At 41.5% G+C, this 26,190-nt stretch overlaps 1 protein-coding gene across 8 annotated transcripts in view; it reads left to right on the top strand.

Moving 5' to 3' along the window:
- Positions 1-26,190, top strand: part of ZNF521 (zinc finger protein 521) — a 711,353-nt gene that overhangs the window by 27,216 nt on the left and 657,947 nt on the right. Inside the window, exon 2 of one of the 8 annotated variants that reach the window (XM_069220046.1) lies at positions 10,131-10,229. The exons of the other annotated variants lie outside the window; for them this stretch is intronic. The gene's annotated coding sequence lies outside the window, so the exon portion shown is untranslated. The remainder of the gene's footprint in view (positions 1-10,130; positions 10,230-26,190) is intronic. 8 annotated transcript variants of the gene reach the window in all.

Genomic DNA, 26,190 nt, shown 5'->3' with positions numbered 1-26,190 from the left:
GTATCCATGACAGCACCGGTCGGGAGCTAGATGGCATTTGTCCCCTCCGCTTGCATCCACAACACACGGCACCCGACCACACTCCATAGAGAAGCATAATTGAGAGCCTTTTATCATACTACCCCTGGAACATGTGCACGTACATCTCAACTCCTCTTCCCTTGTAAGCTTGGTGATTTGTTTCCTAAAATGCACCACAGAAGGGGGAGCAACCCTGCTTATATAAAATGGATTTGTGTAATTTGTGGTCAAATCTTTATCAAGATAAAACGACCTATTTTTCTAAATCACTGTGAAGTCTTTTTTTGATGAATTTCCTGTGTTGATGTATTAAAGTGTTGCAGAAATACTTCACTCATTGCCTTCTAAGTTAAACCTGCCTGTTGTGTGCTGGTAAGGACGATAATTTAGGTTGTGTATTTGACCATCCTTGACTAAGATTGTGATCCCTACTAAGCCAAGGTGCATTCTGCTGCCAACTAAAGACCGAATTTCTAACAATGGTATTGTCCTATTTGCGGTGAGAGGATTGATTGTTTTTTATGGTTAATATTTGGAAAGGTGAGTAAAGGAAGAAACCAATCCAGCTGATTCAGTTGGAAGGAGCAGCTCCTGTACACAAGACTAATTTGTGCCTGATAAAGTTCACCACAGGGAACAAGGATATTGCCCCCCACTCCTCCCAGACCACTAGTTACCTTCCAGCATTATTTTTGTGTATAAACTAATTCCATGCAGTTCTCGGAGAGAAAGAAAAATATAGCCTATGATTCCATCTTCCTCAAATGTAAATATATTTATTTAAATGGTCGAAGATACAATTCCAGGCTATTTTCTTTCTCGAAGAAAAATACATTGAAGTTGTTTCTACGCAAGAATACTTTGTGACTGTTGCCCTCCTTTGAGAATGAGAGCATTATATTTGAGGACAGTATGAATGATGTCCTTGTGAGATGGGAGGCAGTCAAGAAGACTTTATGGTTTATTTTGTGAAAAGATGTAAGTTAATGAGCAGGTCATCTTGAACTACCTTGAAAGAGGTGTATAAGTGCTGATTATGATGCTGGTCCCAGACTGATACAAGCCCAAAAGATGGTATTGGTCTGTGTGCATTTGTTGGTGTAGTACCACAACCTTTTGTATGTGACTTACCCTGACAAAAATTGTGACAACTACTTGGAAAGGAAGAATACATTTGTGGTGGTTAATAAATCCAGACGTTTTTGTTAAGAATGGAGAGATTTGTCCATTTTCATTATTATGAGTATTGCTCCTGAATTGTGGGAGACAATTTGGATGATTACTTGTAAGTGGTGGCTTTAAATGAGAAGATAACATTGGTGGGACCCTCCAGGGTAAACAATGTTAAAGTTTGCCAGAAAGGATTGCAGTGGGTGCGGTATAGGCCATGGGATTATCAGAGGAGAGATTTGGGAGTCTGATATGTGTTATACTGATGATTGTATTGACATATTGAATTATATCACTGGGTTTATTGAACTAGATGTGGGATAGTGGGTGATGGCAGCGGGTTGAAGCTGTGCTATACAGCTTTAACATGCATTTTCTACTCATTTGAGTTTAAGATTGTTGTAGTCTTATTTTGCGTGGATGATCAAATGTTTATGGGATTTTCAGATTGTGTGTTGTATTGGGAATTTATAATTCTCCAACTTTGCAACAGAAAATGTATATTCTGAAGATGATAGAGTTAAAACCTTTGCAAAAACGATTTGACATTTTTCACCTACAGCAAGCTTAAATTATATAGTGTAATTACAGTGGAAACAAATATAAAGCATGGAAATGAACAAACATTAATTAGATGGTCTCTACTAAATAAGTATATGTCAGTATCACATAATGAGTTAAAACTTAAATCAGATCACAAGCATTAGGTGGGAGCTGTAATGATATATTACTCAACTTTTAAAAAGGACAATAATGTGCAGAATTACATGCACTTGAGAAGGCCAGTCTTTTGTCTTTATAAAGTTGTCCAAATATACTCTTTCAAAGTTCCTAACATGATTTTATAATACCTTCCAGGCCCGGACTGGCCGCAGCAGGCATCGGGCATTTCCCAGATAGGGTGGAAGGATGGGGGCCGGTTTTGCAGCAGTGGGGGCCAGTTTTGTTACTGGGGGCCGGGTTTGCAGCGGTGCTGCAATATTGGCCCCCAATAACAAAAGCAGAAGTTGTTCACTCTTGCACCCTCAGCCCCATTTCCCATTTGATGGGCCTGGTCCGACAAGGTTGCCGGGCTGCTTTGTATTCCCAATCTGGTCCTGATACCTCCCAACAGAGTAACAAAAACATTTAATAGTATTAGCGAAACTACCTACCCACTTCCTATGTCACTCATTTTGTAAGAAAGTCGAAAGTAGGTAAGCCCCGATTCATTCATAAACATACTAATATTTAAGTTCTTTTTGTTCTGTTCAAGAAAGCAAAGTAACATCTGGTTCAAGTTACTAAAGGACAAAGAAATAACGAAAATGAAAACAAACTGTAAAGTTAAAGAAATATTTGTTGAATAAAGGATTTGACCTGTGATCCAAGTGTGCCCCAAAGCTATGAAACATGAATGTGTGAAGTGCAGGAGCTGAAGCCAAATTTAAGCGGCACTAATTAAAATGTGCCTCAAGCAAAACTCTCTCCACAAAAGTAGAGCCACACACTCAGTGCTCCTGGCATTGAAAATAGCATCCATTAAGACTTAACATTGCTGAACATGACTATGCTTTGCTTCAGTCAAATTTAATAGTAACATACATATACACCTTATATCTATATTTTTAAGGACTGGACACTGACTGAGTGTGTATTTACTATTCTTACTTCACACACGCTTTGATACTGTGGTAGGTTTTAAAGTGAACTGAAGCAAATATATCTGCACCTTTAGTTTTTTGATACACTCAATTGAAAGTACCCAGTTCTACACCCACACACACATATATGCACACACACACACCTCTCTCAAATAGATTGCAGTTATGCAGATACACAGAGTGTATTATTTTAGGTCGAGCCTGAAAGCACACTGGCCTGTTGTAATTTGTCTGTGGGCTTTTAACCACGCCCACTGCATGCCCATCACTATCACTCGTTCATGGGCTTGGCTTACAAAAATCTTTTATCATTGGTTAATGCTTTATGTTTGTCTCTCCTTGAGCCAGTTTTGTTACTGCCTTGGCCATTGACCCTGTTACATGGATAACTGCACTTTTGCTGATACATTTGACTGCGAGCAAACTTCTTTTTCCTTGTGTGTCTCTCCTTCGCACTCATGCTCATGGTGGCTGTTGCACTTTGAATCGGTTCGCTTATGTCAACTGTTTTACTTTTCATTTTCAATTTATGTGGCAAGAAAAGTCCAGTTAGGAATTTACAACGCTAATTGCTCTAACTCGAGCAAATGCAAGACCCATTGCATTGCAAATGCTTGATTTTATTATCATTGTTGAGAGAGGGAAAGGTCCATGACTTACAAGAGGACAAGCCGTGAGTGGTGACTAGGTCACAATGCCCTCTCCCAAACTTATGAATGATAATGAATAGTGTATGACTTGAGGCGGAGCTGTTCATGTAGTTTATGCCACGCTGTTATATCTTGTGTCATGACTTTAAGCACTGGTATTTATATAGCAGGAACAGGGATGTTAGGGATGAAATCCTTGCACTCAGAAATAATAACAGATTAGGCCCTGTGGCTATTAACATAGCTGTTTTCCCTGCAAAGTCATTGTACCATGCATTTCGTAAGACATTAAGCAGAATTTTCTCATCTTTGCACTGTACTAGTAAATGTATGAATATCCATTTATAGATTTTTCTATGAATAATTTGTGTTGTAGGTGTTGAGTCACATTTATATTTAAATTGTAAGCGTCTTCTGAATGTCTTTAGAATCTGTAAAACTGTACCAAAGTACATAACAAGTCAATGACCTTTGACCTCCAACGGCAATGTCTCGCTACTAAGTCCTACTGCACACACCTGAAGGACTTGTGTGCTGTGGTGGTTGGTGGGTTGGGAGCAAGGCCCAGCCACAGACCAGGCTCTGCACCCAACCTGTCACAGATGGCCAAACCCCACTGAACACATAGGGCTTTTGGAAGTGCACTGTGGTAAGAGATTCCACAGAGGATTCTCAAATTAAAGGTTCAGATATCTTCAAAATGTAACCTCTTTTAGCCAAGTTAGAATACTTTGGTAATGCTAATTAGTTAAGAACTGCCTTGCTGATTACACCAAAACAAGCAAATGCACCTCCCTGAGTAAAGTTATACTTATATACTAAGTTTGATGTAATTCCATTCAGCTTCTTTTTTTGTGTACTGAGCAGAAAAGATTGTTATGAGAGCTGGAGTGGGAAATGTCACTTTTGGGATCCTTTTTTATCTCTGGCCCTGGCCTGACTGACCTGCATGAAACATAGCAGGAAAATCGCAAAGCAAATGTGCTTTTTTTTTTTAAGTGCAGATTTGTCGACCTGTGGCAAGTTTGTAGAAGGAGTTTCTAATGAAAGCTCTGACCTAACCTTAAGTATCTTCTTTTCTATAATATGTGTGTGTGTGTGTGTATGTATATATATATATATATATATAAAATCTGTGTGTGTATATATATATATATATGTATATATATATTCACTAAACACAGCAAAGGTTACAGCAACGCTATAGTTAGGTTCTGAATTTATTCGTACAAAACCATAGAAATTCAGCAGTTAGAGTTATTTTGTGTAACTATAACTATAGCTCGTGCCTTTTCCTTTCAATTTTTTATCATATTTGCAAATATTTTGTGAAATTCATGAAAATTTGCGAATATTCGCAAATATCACATGTGGCATCGAAAATGTATTGCAAATCCATAATTTGCCTCAAAAACACGCCTATATCATACCTCTGGTGCAAGGGTACCTTCTCCCTGAGCCCTTATGCCACTCTGAATTTGGAATTTAATCCCCGGGGACCATAACCCGTGAAATAAAATGGTGGCCTCAACTTTCTAGCCAGGTTGTGGTCAGCCAATTACAGTGTTTCTTTTTGCATGCATATTCATGAAAATTTGCAAATTTTCATGAATAATTTGTGAAAAAATGGCAAAGTCACTGTGGCCAGAGATTTACAAATTTGGATTTTCCTACATTTTTCAAAAACTACTGAACGGATTTGCACCAAAAAGCAGAAGATCAGTCTGAGTACTTAAAGCTAGCTTTCTGCCAAATGTGGTGTAATTTCGTCCAGTGGTTCGGGCTGTAGATGTATCTAAAGGTCCTATGGGAATTAACATGGGAAATGCAACTTTTTTGACTTCTCCATTTTCTCAGCCCCTGCTTCTCGGATCACCCTGAAACCTTCAGTGTGTAACAAATATCACCACAACACTTTTTTTTGAAAATTTTGTGAAGATTCGCCCCACTATGCCAAAGGTATTGGCAAGTCAAAAAATGTTTTTTTTCTACGGAGTCCTAACTATAACAAAGCGGCATTCCAACCTTTGAACTACTGCTTATCGCTACCTCCAGCTTCAGTATGTAGATCTGCTGAAAGGTGGCAAAATAAGGGAATTGCTAGTATTAAATCCCTACTATAGTATTAGTGCTGGCATAATCTGAGATGCTATTGTCAGAGATCCTATTAATGAGATTGCCGCCATAATTTGTCACTGTGCAACATGGCAACAAAAGGACAAGTAGATTATTTTGCAGAACAAGGAGGTTTATGAAACAGTCTGCCCCATGGACAAGTAGTTATTTTATTAAATTCCACAGCCCTGCAACTCTACCCCACTTATGGTATTTAGACATGCATGGCATGGGCGTCACACATGAATGAAAGCAGGTGCAGGGTGCAGTTGGTCTTGCAGGTCCTGGACGCTCTCAGGCATACTTACTTATTTTGTCAAGGACTTACAACACCAAAATATAAAAGTGAGCCTATTATCTTTGCCAAGAGATAAGCATATGAATATATATAAAGCAGATCTATCATTCTTTTCCAGAAATCACCAATATTTTTAATCAAATGTATATTTCAGCAGTTTACACAACGCAATGTTTAATAACAGTGAATATTATAAAAGATTTTAGTAAAGTTTTAATGAAAAACAACGTGTCCATGAGTCTTTCTTTTAACATACTTTTTATTATTGTATTTTGTGGGCTGAAAAATATGAAAAGTAAGATTCACAGACACATATATATATAAATATATATATATATATTTATTTAAAAAAATAAAAACATCATGTCTGATTCGTTCTTTTAACATTTTTCAGCCCACAAAATGCAATCATAAAAACAACCACAAGAGGGCCTTGCAGTCCAGCTAAAAAGCATAGAGCTCGAGCCAAGAGTGCTTTAAAGAATATGGTAATCTTTCCTTAGGTGATGGATTTAATCGCCCAGAAGACTGACTGTTTTATTTTTTTATGCAGCTAGTGGGCTTCTTTGCTGCACTCCCTAAATCCCCCCACAACATTAAAAAAGGCATGGTGGTGCACCTCTCTATTATTGAGACACCACCAAGATAAAAAAATATATAAACAAAAAATCCTCATAGGGCATCATGGGGGCTTCTTCAAGGAGCAGTGAATAATAAATAAGCTGCTCCTGCCACTCATTTGCTATTCATTTTTATGTCCCATTGCTCACCGAGACACCCCTTTTTCATAATTATTGGGCAGTGGGCTTGCAGACATCTTCCCCAAGCCTTTACAGGCACAAAGGACCCCTTCCCTCAGGGCCTTTTTTAAAGGGGACACGAAGACCTATCCTTGAACCTTTATAGCCCCTGGACCCCATACCTCAGAGCCTAATGTAGGTGCCCTTATGCGCATTGGGGTCACCCACACCAAGCAATGCCAAAGGGTGTCGGGGAGCCCCAAGGCCCTCGCTGCCCTGTTGGCTTCCCGTATGCACCCATCCTGGGTGCACTGGGAGCCAGCTTTGCTCCTACCCAGCAGGGGCAGGTATTTTTCACTGATCCGAACTGACAGGAGCAATATGAGTTTCCCTGTCTGCAAGAGCCCAGGCAGGAAAACAAATGTTGACTCCAACCCAACAGTTGTATTTATGCAGCTCTTGCTGGGTGGGAGTATATAAGGGAATCCTTCCTGTGCTCTTGCAGGCAATGGAATGGTGTCCCAGAGGTGTGTTCTTTGGGACACCATAGTGGAGCCAGCCCGGGGGGAAGGAGTCCCAGGAGCATTAAAAGACTTGGGAAGGGGGCATCATGACCCCTCCCTTCTATGATGTATGCCATGCCCAAGGGGATGGGTCCATGGGGTTGTGATCAGTTTGGGAGGGAGGACACGCACCCATGTCCCCTTTACTGTTTACACAAGAACCCTGGACATGGGGTCCCTGTGGCTGTTATCAGCTTGGGGAGGGCGTGTGCCCCTCTCTCCTTTACTGTTAATGACGGGCCCCAGGGGGAAAGATTTGCACTGGCCAATGATCAGCTCGAGGAGGAGGGCTATGCTTCCCCTCCCCCTTTAATATTATGTCAGGCCCCAGGCAATGGCCACCATTTTGCTTTGTTTCTTCCTCACAATCCTCCAAGGGTACCGTGAAATTGTGAGAATTAAAAAAAAAAAAAATAGCCCCATGCTCCCCACTGCTCCAAGGGTTAGTTGGGCAGTGTACCCCAACATTCCCTCCTTATATCTTTTTTAAAAATATTTTCAGAAGGGTGCTCCCCAAATCCTGTAATGGCCTCTGCAACAATTTTGTTCATGTTCCTGCAAGCCAAGAGCTTGCTCCTGGGTAGCCTCACTCCATGGGACGAAGATGGCATTAGGGACAAAAAGCCTCCTCAGCCCATTGGAATGCTCCACTTTTTTAAGTTGAGCTCTCAGGACTCTTGCAACAGTCTCTTGAACCCAACTTTTCAAATAGACAAATATTTTTATATTGTAATTTCTCCTACACTGCATAATGAATTGACACAAAATCACACAAAACATGCTTTCTGGACAATGATCTACCTTCCTGCCAAATGTGGTGTAATTCCGTTCAGCTTTTTTGGCAGTAGCCCTTTTCAAAAATCTCTGTGGAAGTTGAATGGGGATTTTTCACTTTGGGGCCCACCTTTTATCTATGGCCCTGATTAATGGATCATCCCAAAACTTGCCATGAAGAAATATATATTCACTGAAAACAACTGAAATTAACAAGTTATAGTTTGGTCAACTAACCATAGCTTGCACTCCAGTTTTGCCTCCCATGACTTTCCATATTACATCACTGATTACTCATTAAATGACATTACCCATTATGCAGTTCAAAGATAGGCACTGGATTGACTTGTCTAGACACCCTCCAAAAAAAACACTACAAATAGCAATGATCAAAAAGACATAGTGAACTGTTAGCAGAGCTAGGAGCCCAGTATGGATTTAAGAAAAGATTTGGAAAGGCCCATAGAGTGTTAAGCACACGAGGGTCACAGAGAGGTCACAGGGAGATTGACTACAGCAATCCACTCTACACCGGTATCCCCTCCTAACTCCTCAGAAGACTCCAGACAATACAGAATGCTGCTGCCAGAATCATGCAGGACCTCCCCAACATACCCACATCACTCCTCACCTCAATAAACTCCACTGGCTCCTGGTCTAGAAAAGATGCCAGTTCACGACACTCACACATGCCTACAAAGCTCCCCAGAAACTGAACTTCCATCTTCCCGCTAGACACCTGCACTCTTTTTCATTCACCCTCGCACAAGTCCCCCGCATCCATTGCACCTGCAGTGGGGGCCGCACTTTTTCCTTCATAACCGCCACAGCTTGGAATGACCTCCACATCCGAACATTGCCCTCCCTGGCAGTCTTCAGAATGCAACTCAAGACCTGGCTTTCTGATGCAGACATAGCACCCTCAGCGCCCAGATTCCCCTAGGGGTGATAGTGTTGCGCTTTACAAATGACTGATTGATTGATATCCCATTCTTTCCCCCTTCAGCCCTGATGACGAAAATGTGACCCAAAAGGCAAGTTGGTTGTCTTGTGACTCCTATACATGGCTTTTATTTTTGTAATAGCTGGAGCAATATTATGGTATGTTAAACTATAAACCTTAGAGGCTTTGAACTGAATTGTTTCAAGGTGCTATCAGATGTGATGATCACTGAAAAAGAGGCAAAGGGAAGAAGAGTAATTGCCCAGGTCACAAAATTTGGGCAAGCTGCAATTGAAAACAGAGTCTCTGTGTCAGCGCACCACTGCTAATTTTGCTCAGAGTCTAATAAAAGCTTTTGACTGGCATGGGCAGGTATTTCAGTCAAAATATATATATTTTTTGTATTTATTTATTTTGTTTGAGATGAGGCAGCAGCAGTGGAAATGCACCTCTTCATAGAGCAGCTTCACCTTGGAAATAGACAGTGCAATGTTTAATTCTTTAGAGGATAGGTACAGCTGAAGTAGCACAATCTTTTCCCATCACTGGATGGGTACAAAGCATGGGAACGGCAGCAGTGCATGGTTCACAGTTTAGGGACAATAAGGCAGCAGCAAAGCAAGCTTCACTCTCTCACAAAAGACAGTAAGTACAATTTTCCATTTCCCACAGACCGATATAGAAGGGCAGATTTGTACAACCTTTCATGACCCACAAAACATATACAGTTAAGCTGTGAGTGACATATAACTTAAAGACAGATCTTTGGAGAGGGTGCTTAAGTCACTGAGAGGAATGTATAGGAAAATGAGTGAGTGAATATACAAGTTCTGACATCATTCTCACTTAGGTGATGTTCTGTCAGCACCATGAAAATTCTGCTGCCATCACTCATCAACCTGGCACAAAGGTGCACTAGCATCGGTGATGCACCTGTTCAAAATGTTGATGGCCGCCAGTGCTGGCTGGTGTCATTAAGGGAGAGGGTATGTGCCAAAAGGTAAAACTGAAAGATTATAAAAGGCGACAATATTCTATTTTTGAGGAGGGGTGTGTATGTGTATTTTGGAATTGTGTGAAGAACTGTAATTTCAATGTACAAAAGAGTGTCCTGAACTCTGTGGATTGGGCTATCAGTTTTCTTTTAAGAGGGGCAGGCAGTGAATGAATGACGATAGCTATGTTGTGACACTTGACCCGACTTCTCTTCTAGAGAAACTGAGTCTGGAAAGGGAGGAAGCTGCTCGTTTTCCATGACGAATACACAGCAGGAGAAACAACATGGGAGGAGAAAAGACAGAATTATAAAAGAGTGAGTTTTGGAAGTATATCCCTAAATGTAATGTTTTTGTTTGGCTTAGCTTATCCCTTGGCAGTCTAGTGCATGGGATGCGGATGGAAAATAGATGATGCGCTGCCTTTGCAGAGCACGCTTGTGGTAGAATTAGCGAGAACACATTCAATGTTTTGATTGAAGAAGTCCGGGAGCACGGCATGACTCACTTTTCCGAAGAAACTCAATATTTCGTGAATCATTCTTCCCTGTTTTTCTCTAGTACACTTGGAAATGTGTAGATGCGTTGTAAACGGTTTGCTACATGGTAGTGAGTTATTTTGCACACCACTGTTGAGAAACAGAAAAGGTACATTTTGTACCGTATCGCGCCTTAGAATATACTGTATCCTTTACATGTACACAGTTTTCTTGCAACAGTGCTGCCCAACCTGCTGCCATTCAATCCGATAATTCACTGTTATTTTTTAAATCTACTTATGAACGTATAATAATGTAATGATCCATCAAGTTTTTTCCGCTCTATCTCCAGCATAGCCAGAGTGAAGCTTTGACCCAGCCCCGCAATTTGGCCGAATTTCTATCACTTACACCACCCTCCCCTCCCCAGCATAGAACTGTTGATATCCCATTGTCATCCTTCCACAGGAAACTCTCCCTGTCCCGGAAGTAAACCTGTGGTTTCGCCTGGAGAGAAACAGTCACTCATCATTGACCATGCGATATCTGCTTCCGGTGGCCGTTGTCGTAGAGAAGAGGCCCGCAGTAGTGCCGTGCGCCTCCTGCATGTCTACCTCTCCTCATGTGTACTAATGTGCAGACACGGCTCTGCCTTCCGACTATCCTTGGAGGGCCGTAAATCTAGGCCATGCTCTGCGTTGTGAACACCGGAGTATTAAAGGAAGTTATTAGGGGGCAGAAAGCATGAGGGAGTGTGTGCAGCCTTCCCTGTACCGCCTGTGCGCACGAATATGATGAAGAGCGTGACAGGATGCGTGGGATGTTAATCTATCACTTTTCAGCCCCGTCATACCTGTGTGACCTTGGAGACTTTCCAAATACTGTGTCACGCAGCAGACAGCCTCTGCGGATTTCACCTCGAGCGCTTTAGTCGGGCTCTTAGTGGTGGACAACTACGTGCTACGTTTTAGTGCACTCTCTTAATAAGGGTTTGTTGTTACAGTGTGCAGTTACTTGTTAGCGATTGTGTTTTTATCCGCATTCTATTTTATACGGAGGGGAACACTTCAACAATCCTCCTTGCTGTGCTCTTGTGCTGTGAGTGCGATGGGGCTGTGTGGTTGGCGGGAGTGGTGGAGGGCTCTAACTGTTCACTAAGAAGATGTGGATTGTGAGGTGAAGGATTGCACAGATTTTGCCGGGCTGCAGTCCCAGCCACTAACGTAATTGCTTATATGTTCGACGTTGTTGTGTCTGGCCAGTTCTGCAAATGGCGTATTGATTATGGTAATGCGCTGAGTGTCTTTATTACTTGCATGCAGGTATTTCCTAACCATGCAGAGTGAATGCTTAGTGCGTGAAGATATCACTGCGTAAAATAGCTTTTCTCGTTTTCTGCCGGAGACTTATAATTGGACAAATAACTAATGACGTGCTTAGCGTCTGTTCGAGGATGGTCTAATTCACACATTGGATTTTCTGTTGCATAAGAAAGCTCGCCCTTCCCAGTGGCCGCTGGCGTCGGTGGGGCTTGCGTTCTGTTCCGCGGTGCTCAACAAAGCGCGCCAATCAATAACAATCCATTTTTAAAGCCTGTTATTGGATATGTGACTCCTTTGGTTTCAGCAAGCTGAGCAAATCCTCCCCATCCATGAGGGGATGGAAATGCAGAATGTTTAGCAGCACAGCCTGGCACTGTATGCATCTATGCGTTATAAATTGTTCGGAGGCTTTTTATTTCAGCGGCCTGCGTAATAGTTTAATCATTGTGCTTCAACAGAGGTACTCTGATGGCAGTGGGGCCTATTTACAATTACTTTACCAGTTAATGTACAGAGACAGTGAGTGCTACGGGTAGTTTTTATTTTTAGTTCTGATGTAGAGGCAGTTTGAGCTATTTCCTGTTAAAGTGCCAGTCACATTTTGGTTCTGACCACTGCGTCAGTATTCTTCATCTGTTGACTGTTTTGCACTTCGAGTGTTAGCACTCTGTCCAGTCATGTGTGGAAAGCCACCTATAAAGGAGTGCACCCCAGTGGCTGGACTAGTGTGCTTGGGCAGCTGTGCTACTCCTTTTTTCACACTGCTTATATTTGTGTCATATTTTGTGTATTGTATATGTTTGGAAAAAATAAATACATAAAAGTAAAAATACATTTTGAAAAATTGAAATTTGCCGAGGCCAGACCTGTTGGCTTTATCAAGACTTGTTTCATTTGCAAAAAGCCTGGGAAATGTAATTTGTCTCTTTTTAATTTTTCACCTGATCTCACGGCTCTGTTGTCTTCACTGCAACGTCATTTCCCTTCCATGTATACTACCTGCATCACAGGCAGATATGTGTAATACGTCTTCAGGTGGAGCAGTGTAATTAATGGTCCTTCCTTGTACTTAATTTATTTTATGGTAGCGTAGTTCGTATAGCGCTTCATACGCTGGAAAGGGCGGGGGAACTCTTATTCACAACAATCATGCCGTTATTTAAATAGCTGGTGATTTATTCTCCTGTCCTGCCTTGAGAAATGCGCTGCTCTTGTTGTATCAGGAAAACCATATGATAGTGGGCCTTCATGTTTTGTTGCTGTGTGTCGTGCGAATTCCAATGTTCTTAATCTGGATTTTTTCCCCAAAACCATCAAATTTAGTTTCTTAAATCTCCAAGTGTTTTCTTTTCTATGAATCACAAGGAGATTCTTCTCGTTTGGTTTAACTCATCCTACTCCTGGAGCTTGGGTGCTCTTATAACCAACCTTCTTCTCCTAGGTGATTCGATGGTTATCTAGACCTTCCAGATGTCTATAATTCGTTTGTCAGGGGATGCAGTGAAAAAGTCATTCTTTTACAAATTAGCTTACGCCTGGGACATAGATATGCTTTCTACATTGATTGAGTGGCGACTTTCCCTGTTTCTCTGCAAGGTCACTCTCTTGTGCTCTCCCATCCTTTCCCTGTCCACTCTTCACCTATCCCTCCTCACCAAACTCGCATTTTTTGACTGAGGTGATGTAATGAAGTAGGCTGCCATGTCTACTTAGGTCTGCTGAAATAATTTACAGTGATGGCAAACAGCAACACGCGGAGAATTAAATGTTTAACTAATGGGCATGATTTGACACTTACAAATGATAGCTGAGTAGTTTTTCGATAAAGAATAAAGACAAAGAATAAAGCATATTTTTCATTGGTTTGAAATGTCATATGTTTTATGGATTCTTCATTGGTAAACCTAAATGTGAATCCTTACTAGCATGTACGTATGCTTATACTTAAATATATTTTTATTTATTTACAGTACGTATAGACATGTTTACAAGTACTGTTGCTACAGAGTAATTGAAAGTCTTTTCAATAGTTAAGGACGTATAATCTCTCAGGTTGGAAGAAAGAGAACACTTTAAATGTGAGTATACCGGGAGGGCCTTTAATTGGGCTGAGTGGCAGTTTTAATTCTTCTGATAACTATATTCATTGTAATTTGTATTAGAAAGCTATGTATACAGCCACGTGGATTGTCTTATGTATGGCACACCTGTTAAAGTTTCAAAGTTGCTGGGAGAAGTAGGGGGGGAAGTCTTGGCTTGGTTAGACCTGGCAGGTGCCACCGCAATGGGAACACCCACAACAGACTGCAGTGCTGCGGTGTGAACCTCATCTTGGAGTGCTTTCACTAGCTCTCTCATTATGTGTAATTGTGAAAGAGTCAAGAGAAGTGGGTAGGTAAACACTGACCTGCACAACATTATACTGGAGCCGCTGAGGAAGGACCTAAAATAATCTTCTTGCTTCTCTGCACTCTTAGCTGTGTGAGGTGTACATGCTCCACTATATGAGACCACCTTATATCCTTTCTGTATTAGTCTTCTTCTGACTCATAGGAGAGCTAGTGCCATAGCAATTGTGAAATGGCTCTTACTGTAAGAATAAAAAAGTCCCCTTTTCCTCTTGTTGGGTATTAAACGGCAGGCAAGTTTGGAGTGCAGCGGTCCCTTATATCGCTAAGTTCAGTGCAGTTTCCCAACATATTCTGCACCAACGACAGCTGCAGTATTGAAGGGGGGCTCTGGCAGAACACCAGTTTGCAATTCCCGAATAGAAGGTTGAACAGAATGAGAAAAATAGTCTGTGTAATTACTAGATTAAACACTTAAATGGTATGCAAGCATTTCATTGAATGTTCAGTTTAGGCACGCACATTGTTATTGTTTATGCTCTTTCCGCCCATTTTTCAAATGTAATGTCTTTATTCCTTTTGGAGCTTTATTTTCTTTCATTTTGTTGCTGTTGTTGTGATTTGAACACTTTAATGTCCTTGATGGAATTCAATATAGCATTATAACCTGTATCTGAGGGCTGCATAAGTTGTTGAGGGCCCTGAACCCAAGTTATAGACCAAGCAGCAGGAGATGGCCTATATTGAGCCAAAACAAATTTAACAGCCAGTATAGCCCAGGGCAGAAGGTTGATAATGCTATAAGAATATTCCACCCATTCAGGAAGAATGCTCTAAATTAAAAAGTAAGAAACAGAAAGACCAACATTGGAATGTTGAAGCAGAAGAGCTATACTACTTAACAAGTGAACCACCAGATTGTCAATAAAGCTCTCATCCCTCCAGTATTTTGACTCAGATTTTAGGTCAAGTTTCTCTCATTCATTAGGTTGAGCCCACAAAACACTGCAAGCTGTCTTATTGTGAAATACATATTGTGGGTTTACCTAGAACATACAGGGACTTTTAGCCCAACCATTGCTTACCTCTATTTTATTTTACTACCACTCTTATGTGTTTGTTTTCCATTGGATAACTTTCCTTGTTTCTGCCTGCCCCTCTTGCGTTTTGCCCTCCCGTGGACCAAAGCCTCTTTAGCATCTCTTTGACTGGCTGGGTTTTATGATTTTTCTGCTCACTCTTATGGAGCTACTTTTTTAGGTCAAGCCTGGCAGCGTGCATGTGCTGTCTGCAAGACGTTATTTGTACTGAAAGGGCTTTGATGCCGCCTACTGCTTCCCATAGGTCGACTCTAGTGTTGCTCTTCTTTGCTGGCTTCTGATTGGTTCGTGCACCCGATACATCACTTCTGTTTGTAGCTGAGGAGCACCTCCCATTAATTAGTGGCCATCCATTTTGATCATGTACTATTTCTTTTACCCCCTCCCAAATCTCCCAGCCCTAGGGCTTTATTCACACGCTCACTCTTGGCCGTTGTGCTTTATCACACAGCTTGGCGGCCTCTTGTAAATTGGGACGAGCACTACTCATTAGCATGTATGGTTTGTCTTCATATTTAGTGCGCTTTATTATGCAGCCACCCACCGTGTGTTGCCTGCTTAAGCTTTTACTAGTCCGGACTGTGCGTTTCCAGACACACAGGTCCCCCGGTTCACATATAAATGTGCATGTGCAGCATGGTCTTTTTCTCTGTGTCTTGGTCTGGCATATGCGCAAGATGATCCTCCTTTCAGTTACTCAACTCGCATACCACAAGGTCAGCTTTTTAGTTTTCCGCCATATTATCCTGAGCTGAGGTCACATGGTGACTATCTTTTGGCCATTTAAGTTAGGCCACAATGGAGGCAGCACTTCCTATATTGACCCTCAGCCCAGAAGCAGACAAGATGCGCTGCTGTCATAAAGGAGGTAGGGAGACCCCATATTAGCAGCACGTATGGTTAACTCTGAATTCCCCATTTCTACATATGACTCTCTGGAGCCAGCTTGCCATAATCTCCAGAGCTGTCCCCATACAGAGGTCACTGTGCCCACCCATCAGTCGTGGGGCGATGTTAGTCCTGTTCTGCTATTTAGCTTGAATCGCTATATAATTATCTTGATTGGCCATTAGTCAATGATGGTGTTATTATTCGCCGATATATAGATTCCCGTTATGTACATTAATGTTGCACAGGAAATAAGCATATTTAGGTAACCATCAGTTTTATTTCTAAAATAAAAACATCACCAGCATTTGACCTGTGTAAATATTGCTTAATACTGAGCCCCCATAGTGCACGCCCAACCCCTGTTTCCTACTCTGTGAACCAAATTCACAGTTGATACTGCTGTGGGCAGTTTGACATTCCCCTTTTTGTAGGACCTTAGACAGCTGCTTGTCTTAATGTGGCAATCTTTTTGCAGCAGACAGTTCAGAAGCCAGATTGGTAGTCTGCAAGTATGTAATTTCCAATGATAGAGAGATCAACTGGTTAATGCACATTTTTGATTTGCTTTCCTCTGCAAGTGAAGTTGGCAACTAGTCTGAAGCTGGATAAAATAATGGAACCTAGCTTTCTTTTTTTCCCCAAAACAGGAGTAATTACACTCTTATTTAAGAAGATCTGTGAAAACCCCTTGAGTAAAGAAATTGTTGATTAATGAGAATGATGTACGCTAAAATCAATGGTAATTTGATTTTATAATGTTGGCCAGGACAGTTGTATATTAACAGAATACAACAGATGACCGCTCTACACCTCTTCACTCTAGTCAGCATCACTCCTCTCTACCCTGCACCTCTCCTCTACCCTGCCCCACTCCACAATACCATTCCACATAATCAATCCCATCACACACAGTCTCACTCTACATATTTCCATGACAGTTAATACCATTTAATTACTATCCACCTAATTCCACAGCATACAATACCACATATTTCCACCACACAACTCCACACCACATCACACTTCTCATCTCCCTCACACTACCCCTCTCATCTCGGGACCCTCTCATACTCCCTGTCTCCTCTCTATACTGCCTGCTCACATATACTTCCTTCCTATATGTTTTCACACTGTGCACTGGTCCACCTCTCACCTCCACACCCCCATCCCCCATGGTGCCCCTCACACTCCCCCTCTCTCTCTCTCTCTCTCTCTCTTGCTCTCTCGTACTCTCTCTCACACCTCTCTCTTGCTCTCTCATGCACTCTCATGCACTCTTCCCACCTCTCCCATATGGTTCACTTCAGGTCTTCGAGCACAGTTTCTTTCCAGTGCCTTTTCATGAGTTCTGTCATTCAAACCCATGCTCTGTTCCTGTTCTTAGGGTGTCTTCACGCACACAGAAGCTCCCTCTTCATGCATCTATGGCCTGTGTTATGAAGTAATGTTTAGAATGTCAGCGTTCTCATGTGGGATTCGAGAATGCAGGAGGGGAGGATGACAGTTACGAGGGAGAGACAACTCGAGTGGAAGTAGGCAGGAATAGGATTGATGCCAGGTTGTATATTTTCAATAAACTCAAGTTGAACAGTTCAAGAGACTTGAATTCTTTGGTGGGAGCAGCACTTCATTTTGGCAACGAGCTACTGTGGCGAGGACCCGCGGCATTGATTTTTACAACCTGGGTCATCCAGACTTCCTCACTGTATCGCCTTGATCGATTATTGTATTGCATCAGGGAATAAGTTTGGCATCCACAAGGTGGAATTAACCAACTTAAGGTACTGTAATCAATGTGGCTTAGCGGGAGCTGTGCCTCATCATCGGCAACAGCCTTACATTAAATGAAGGCAACAGTTCAACTGGAACAGCTCGAGCCATTCCACATGCGTTTCACGTCGCATGAGTGTTTCTGGTTTTGTCATCAGGTGACGCACTACGTGGGACAACGTGGGAGCCATTTTGAATTGGGGATGTCTGTAACTCTGCTTGAGGAAACATGAGGAAACACAGTCCTTGTACCTGTGGGAATTGTGGACGTTTCAGCAATTGGCACACCTGAAAAGTGCTGGTTTTGGCATATTATTGCCTTTAACTCATGGTTTCAGCGATCGGCACGTCTATGGAGTGGTGAGGAGTCTACGCTTTTGTTTTTGAGTGCTGATTTACGGTGATTAGAACACCCTAAGTACCAACAGTTAATATAAGACTGATTTTCAATTGACTTTGCCTTTTACGTTAAAAAAAAAAAATAGAAAGGAGGTTTTATATAATATTTGTGGGTTAACAATCCTGTTGTCGCTCTCATGGCCACATACAATACAATTGTCCACCTCCGACGTTTCTAAATCAACCAGGGATTCCTGCAATAAATTGGGTGGATTGGATAGAAATGTTCAAAAATTATCTTCTTGCACTTGATGGTCAGTTTTCGCTGACCAGGAAAAAGGCTCTGTTATTGAATTCACTAAGCAGTGAAGGTCAGCGGATATTTAAATATCTGCCAGTAGCTTTAGGACCCAATGGTCAACCTTTGGATAATGCATGTAAAGAAGCCTTGAAAAGATTAGAAGTCAAATTTGCTAAGGAAACCAATTAAGTTAAGGCTAGCTACAAATTTTGTACGCAACTGCAGGCAGATCACGAGAATATAGAGGAATTTGTATCCAGACTTGGAGAGTTATCTTTCAAATGTCGTTTTGGGGTTATGGCAAAAGAGTTAATTCATGACCAATGTATAGTGCAGTGTAAAGACAAAAAAATACAGGAAAGGTTGTGGGCAGCCTTCATTAAAAGATGCAGTTGAATTGACTAAGGTAATTCAGGAGTCACAACGATGTATGAAAGAACTCAACAGTAGAGGTAAACTTGCTGGAGATGTTGCAGCTCGGAGGAGGAAGAGTGTTAAACCTGAGAGGGATATAAATGCCATCAAGAAAAATAACTTAAAAAGGAATAGCTCAGACACCAACATTATTGTGCAAAGTAAAGATAAAGAGTGTAGTTGGTGTGGAAGCATTTATCATAACTCTGACTTTAAAAAGTGCTATGAATTAAACAAAGAGTGCAGAAGATGTGGGTGCAGAGGCCATTTTGCTAGGATTTGCAAGGAGGCGAGTAAACAACACAAAGGGAATTGCAAGTCTAGGGAAGGAATTGTGGAAATGTCAGTTTCAAATTCGGAGGTGGATAGAATCCTAGAAATGGGGAATGGTCATACGGGCATGGTAGACTATGATTGTCACTGTGACAAGAGGCGTTTAGAGAGGCCAATGGCTTTATTTGAAAGTTTAGGGTGTCAGGTCAGACTTATGATAGATTCGGGGTCAATGTACATCATAATTCCTGAAAATCTTTTCAGAACACATTGGAGTGGCTTTATCTTATTCCCTAAAGACATAAACACAGGGGGTTACCAATGAAAGACCATTGAAATATTGGGATATTTACAAGGTTTCAAGTTTGGTTCACATGAAATCATAGGGAAAGTTTATGTATCGACCAATGGTCCAGCCATGTTGCGATGGGTACATCAGTACGATCTAAATATTGCGGTTAATCTAAGAGAGTCCACTCAAGTCACGGTAGTAGAGGAAATGTCTTTAGATGATGTGTTGAGGAGTGCACAAGGGGTATTTAAGGATAGTCTAGGATGCTTAAAAGGATATGTGAATAAAACTAATTTAAAGGAAAATGCTGTTCCTGTGCAGCATAAGGTGAGGCGGAGGGTACCTATGGCAGAGTGTGATGATGTTAAAGGACTGCTGGATGACATGCTCTAATCAGCTGTGATCGAACCTATAGAAACTTCTTTATGGATTTCTCCGGTGGTGATCACACTGAAAGTGAATGGACAGTTGAGGTTTTGTGTGGACTTGAGATCCCTGAATAATAATGTAATAGCTGATGCGTTCCTCTACCTAATATCAGTGAATTAATGATGACTATAAGAGGGGGAAAATATTTTTCAAAACTAGATTTAAAAAGTGCCTATCATCAGGTTCGGTTACATGAGAGTTCAAAACCTCTTACAGCTTTTATCACTACAGAAGGTACGTTCCAATTCACTTGTATCCCATTTGGTTTGGTATTTGCAGCAAGTGTGTTCTAACGCATGATGGCAAGACTATTTTCTGGAATGGAGAATGTTGTTTACTTCCAAGACGATATTTTAGTCTTTGGGGATACTGTGCAATGACATCATAAGGTTTTGAGACGATTGGAGGACGCAGGTTTAATGCTGAGAAAAGAAAAGTGCATGTTCATTACCAAGAGCATTGATTACTTAGGATATTCTGTTATCAAAGGGGGGATCAAACATGTATGTTGTGGAGTTTATTCATGGTTGGAGAAATGTTCAGGCTGATTGTCTGTCAAGCTTGCCCATGGATTCAGAAAAATCTGGTGATTCATGTGTAAAGGGTGGAGAGGAAAGTGATCGGGCTGTAGCTTGGATATAGGATGCTGTACATTCAGCTTTGGGTGCCTTCACCAGGTGTGAGTGGGAAGAAGAGATGGAAGGGGAAACAGATTTATCAGTAGTAATGAAATTGATACAAGATGGAGCCACGAGGGAGAGTGTAATTCAGTTCTCTGCAAGACCATATTTCAAGATTTTGGATGAGCTCACTGTGTTCGGGGACTATATGATTATGATAGGAGACCATTTTGTGCCACCTGTGGGGTTAAGAAGTAAATTGATTAAAATGTGTCACAAAGGTCATTTGGGACAAATCTTAACAAAGAAACTATTGAAACGTGAGTTCTGGTGGCCTGTTTTGGATAATCAAGTGGTTAAGTGGGTTGAGAAGTGTGCAGTGTGGAAGGAAAGTTAGAAGAGATTTACGGTTGGGAGTGAGGCTGTTGAGGGTCATATTGTTGATCCAGGTAAACCATGGCACACCGGTTGTCTAGATTTTATAGGTCCTATGCATGATTTACCCAGTGATTTGCGTATGCACTTCTGGTAGTGGATGTGTACTTTAAGTGGCTTATTCTGACATTTTTGAGAGATGTTACCACCTGAACAACCATAAAGGAGGTAGGAATTATTTTTCATGTAGAGGGAATTCCAGCAACTTTGATCACTGATAATGGCACACAGTTGACTTCTACTGAAATTGTGCGGTTTCTCGAGCAGTGTGGAGTTAAGCACACTCGCAATTCTTTTTACAATCCATGGGGAAATGGAATGGTAGAGAGAGCAAATCCTTTGATAAAAGGTACTATTCAAATGGCCATGGCAAGCAACACTGGTGTCAGAGAATTGGTTAATTATATGGTTTGGGCCTATCGCACGGCTGGGCACAGTGTTTCTCAAAAATGTCCTTTCCAGGAGATGAGAGGGAGAGTCCTAGGAACTAAATTGGTACCTACATGGTTGAAGGAGTGGGTAGGCTTGTCCGGTAGGAGTTTGGTAAGGGGTGTTGATAATTCAGCTCACAAGACAGAGAAAGGTGATTGGCTAAAAGTCAAGTCTGGGTGAGTGGGAGGTGGATTAACAAAATGTATGGGTCTTTTGACAGTCCACAAAGTAAGCAGATATTCTGTTATGTTGGAAGGGGGTGATAGGTGGAATTTGAGGAGAGTGGGTCTCTATCAAAAGGGGGGTGAGTATGATGCTGAAAGGTGTGAGGAGAGATCGTCATGTACAATGTTCATGAGTGAGGAGGAATTGAGAGTGAGAATTGACTGAGAGGCATGTAGAGAATCTGAGTCTAGTGTAGGTGCGGGTGATTCATATGAGAGAGGCCTCACAAACCACCTATGTACCTTAAAGATTATGTGAGATCATAGTGTTCGAGATTTTGTTTTTGTACATTTTAACATCTCTGTTTGTAATGCTCGAAAACTCTAAAGATTTATTTGCATTTGTTTTGTTGTTATTACCTATTTTATAGTCATGTATTTCAATGGTTTCACCGTTGTTTTCACAACCTTGAAGGGAAGGAGATGTGTTATGAAGTAATGTTTAGAATGCCAGAGTTCTTGTGCGGGATTCAAGAATGCGGGAGGGGAAGATGACAGTTAAGAGGGAAAGACAACACGAGTGGAAGTAGGCTGGGAAGAGGATTGATAACAGGCAGTGCTTTAAATGGAAAAATAGAAGTGCAGGTACTCTCTATCAGAGTACCTGCTGGTTTCTGAGAAGTGCCGGTACTCTCCAATTAAAAGTATTAAGTTTTTCTTGAGATGTGCCGGTACTCTCCCTCTCAAAATAAAAAAGTGCCGGTACTCAGTACCGGACAGTACCGGCCCATTTAAAGCACTGATAACAGGTTGTATATTGCAATAAACTCAAGTTGAACACTTCGAGAGACTTGAATTCTTTGGTGGGAGCAGCACTTCAGCCTGCTCTCCCCTTCATTCTGTCTCACACACTCTTTCTGCTGCTCTGTCTGGAGTTCATTCACCACTTTGTGCACAAACTATTTATCTTTCTCTAGCTTTCTTTCTATCTATTCTGTGTAGCTCTCACCCTATTCACCATACCACATAATTCCACTGCACACCACACAATTCCACCCCTAATGCTTCCAATTCAAACCACATAATTCCAATCCACACCACATACATCCACTACACTCCAAACCAAAACAAATAGGTAAAAGACATTGGGCCTCATTACGACCTTGGCAGAGGGGATTACTCCGTCCCAAACGTAATGGATATCCACCCGCCATATTACAAATTCCATTCGCTCCCATGGAACTTGTAAAACGGCGAACGGGATATCCGTCACTTTTAGGACAGAGTAATCCCCTCCGCCAAGGTCCTAATCAGGCCCATTGTCATTTACAATGCCAGTAGCTCTAGCTCTCCCAAATGCAAGACCTATTGCATTGAAAATGCTTGTTCTTTTTTTAAGCAATTCGTAAGAGCACATCTATTTTTCAGCTGTCTCCCTTATGTGCTTGCACCCCCCATGTTAGTCTCTGTCACTCATGTGTTTTTCTCCCCACCTGTACATGTGTTGCTTTCTCTCGCCTGTGTACTACTACCCTACTCTCGATGTAGCCCTCTTCCACTTGCTTGTGCGTCTCCCTGTGACCCAGTATTCTCTCCCCACCTGCCATGTTGCTTCATCTGCCACCCACTGTGTCATTTCAACCAAAACCTCCTCAACCACAACCCATACATTTTATTTCTAATTTTTAAAGTGCTTGCGTTATGTTTTAAAAACACACTTTTTTTATTTACTAAGGAAAATTAAAAAAATCTGTCCCCTTTTGTAGGCAAGTGCATTGGTCTCATATGAGAGACTTATTGGTTTTCCCAGTGCTTATTTTTTCAGGGTTATCTAATTTCCAGGCAAGAGCATATTATACAAGCAATTGGCAAGGACTAATAAAGACATGGGTGTATTTCCAACATTGGGTAAAACATGTTTCCATGACTAAAAATGTCCCATATAGTCAGGGCGACTGGAATTATGCATTTTTGCAGCTGCAGCATTTTCTGCATAATTATGGGTTTACCACAGTTGTCACAAAATCCAACATCTACAGCATGATCTGCATATTTTAAAGAAAAACTGTTTCTAGCTCAAACGGATCAACTGTTGCTGCGTAGTAGAAAACCATGCGCAAAGGCTGACTGGTAACCTTTCTCTTGCCGTTTGCTCTTTTTGGGTGTCAGACTGGTACTAATGATGAGAAACCTTTGCCTATATAGTGCTAACATGTGTTAAACGTCAAAATAATTGGGTAATACTATCACAAAATACTTAATAATTCAGTAAGTCCTGCTGCATAATTTGGCCCTTCCTTTCTGCTTAATACCAGTGACTCTGAATATAGGACAATCTACAAACAGCTGCCGTTGACCTTTGCACTCTAAAGGCGTGCTAAAACTCAATACAAATTGGAGCAATTCTACACCATAACAGAATTACAAAGCACTATATAAATAACGAAGTCGGATCACACTGTAAGTGATTTGGACTTAACTCCGGGTTTGAACGCGCTATGCAAAAACCAATACACACAATGCAATCAGGGGCCAACGTAATGAAAAGAGGCAGGTTAAAACGCAGGTTGAATTGGTTTAGGACACCAGGATCAATAGTGGCAGTAATATGTGTAGATTATCTTCCCCTAACTAGTTTTAAGGTTCGTAGACCAATAGTCCATATAGGTACTCCAGAAGGTCACATGTTAACATTTTGAAATAGATTGGTGCGGTTGGTAGGTTTGTCCATAGTTTTTGGGTCAGTTGGGTCAGTACTTGAGGTTTCTGGACTCTTGGCACAATTGTGCTTTCCTGTATCATGAAACCGTGACACAGTCTTGAAAGCATTTCAGATGAACAAGAGCATGAACTGTGATCTCAGTGCAGGCCATTTTAAATGCATGTTTTATGGTACGTTGAAAAATGAGCGCATCTGTGAATTCCGACTGATGTATAAAATGTAAAACCGGAAACAGAATTTCATTAAAAGAAAATAAGGGTATGATTAAAAGCGAATTATTTATTACCATTTATAAAGACATCCAGTATTGCTGAAAGTACAGCAGTGTGCATTAACACTTATTTTCTAATTATTTTGATTGAAGATTAGCTCTGTAATTATCCCTTTTAATTCCCCACTTCATAAGAATCAGTCAATGTGGAGTTAGATCCTTAGACTCTTACACATTATTTTCAGCTGTTGATCTCCTCTGTTTGAAGAACCAATTTTTAGGGTTGGCCTAGAGACAGCCTTCACTGTCTAGTCAGCCTCATGCTTTATATTTTAGGTCGATCGCACAAGCGCTTTGACCTGTTGTAAGTCATGTGGGTTTTTAATCACGCCGCACGCACGCCCATCACTTTCACTTGTTCGTGGGCTTGCCTTTCAAAAATCCTTTGTTATCATTGCTAAGTGCTTTACATTTGTCCCTCCTTGGAGCAGTTTTGTGACCGCATTGGACACCGACCCTGTTGCATGGATAATTGCACGTCTGCATATACGTTTGACTGCGATCAAGCTTCTTTTTCCTTTTGTGGCTCTCCTTCGCGCTCATGCTCATGGCGGTTGTGGCGCTTTGAATCAGCTCACTTATGTCAAATGTTTTACTTTTCATTTTCAACTTATGTGGCAAGAAACTTCCAGTTACAACACCAACAGCTCTAACTAGATCACATGCATGACCTATTGCATTGCAAATGCTTGTTTTAAATGACTTTCAGTCACTTCTCTTCATCCAGTGATCTGTTCAAGTGTCATATTCTTTTGCCAACATCAGAAAGGGGCAGTGGTTCAGCCCACTTCAGCCACTGGCTCTTTTCACTGTGAGCAATTACATTTTGCTTTTGCACACATGCACACCCACTTAAAAAGTAGCCCATTTCAATGTCAGTGCGAATAGGCAAAGTTATGCTTTAATTCCCCTATTTCTATTTATCCTTATGATGGGCCATTTTATTCTTAACTTTTCAAAACTGCAAACCACCTCTAGATGTCAGTATTGTTAGTTATTATTAGCTCTTATCAATCAGTCAATCATAGCATTTGTAAAGTGCAGCACTATCACCCCTAAGGGTATCTCAGCGCAGAGGGTGCCATGTCTCCATGGGAAAGCCACGTCTTTAGTCTCCTTCTGAATTCCACCAGGGAGGGAGCTGTTCAGAGGTGGAGGGGCAGGCTGTTCCAGGACTTGGCTGCTGTGTAGGAGAAGGAGCAGCCTCCGCTGCTGCTGCAATTGATATGTGAGGTGTGTGTGTGAGGTTTAGTGAATCGGAGCATAGTTGTCTTGCTGGGGCGTGGACGCTCAGTCGATGGTTGATATAGGACAGCCCTAGGTTGTGGAGAACCTTATATGCAACTGTGAGGATTTTGAATTGGCATCTCCTATGGACGAAAAGCCAGTGGGAGTTCCTGAGGTGTGGGGTGATGTTTGAGCGCTTAGAGAGGTTGAGAATGAGTCTGGCTGCGGTGTTCTGTAGAGTCTGGAGTCTTCTAAGTAGCTGGGAGGACACTCTGGCATAGGGAGAGCATTATCATAGTTAAGGCGGTTGGTGACCAGGATGTGCCTGACTGTCTTTCTGGTGTCGGTAGGGGTCCATTTGAAGATTTGGCGGAGCATGCAGAGGATGTAGAAGCAGGAGGTGATGTTTGAGTTTACTAGTCGATTCATGGATACTTGGCAGTCAAGGA

The sequence above is a fragment of the Pleurodeles waltl genome, chromosome 2_2 (assembly GCF_031143425.1).
Source record: "Pleurodeles waltl isolate 20211129_DDA chromosome 2_2, aPleWal1.hap1.20221129, whole genome shotgun sequence".
NCBI classification, from domain to species: domain Eukaryota; kingdom Metazoa; phylum Chordata; class Amphibia; order Caudata; family Salamandridae; genus Pleurodeles; species Pleurodeles waltl.
This window is presented reverse-complemented; position numbering and strand designations above follow the sequence as displayed.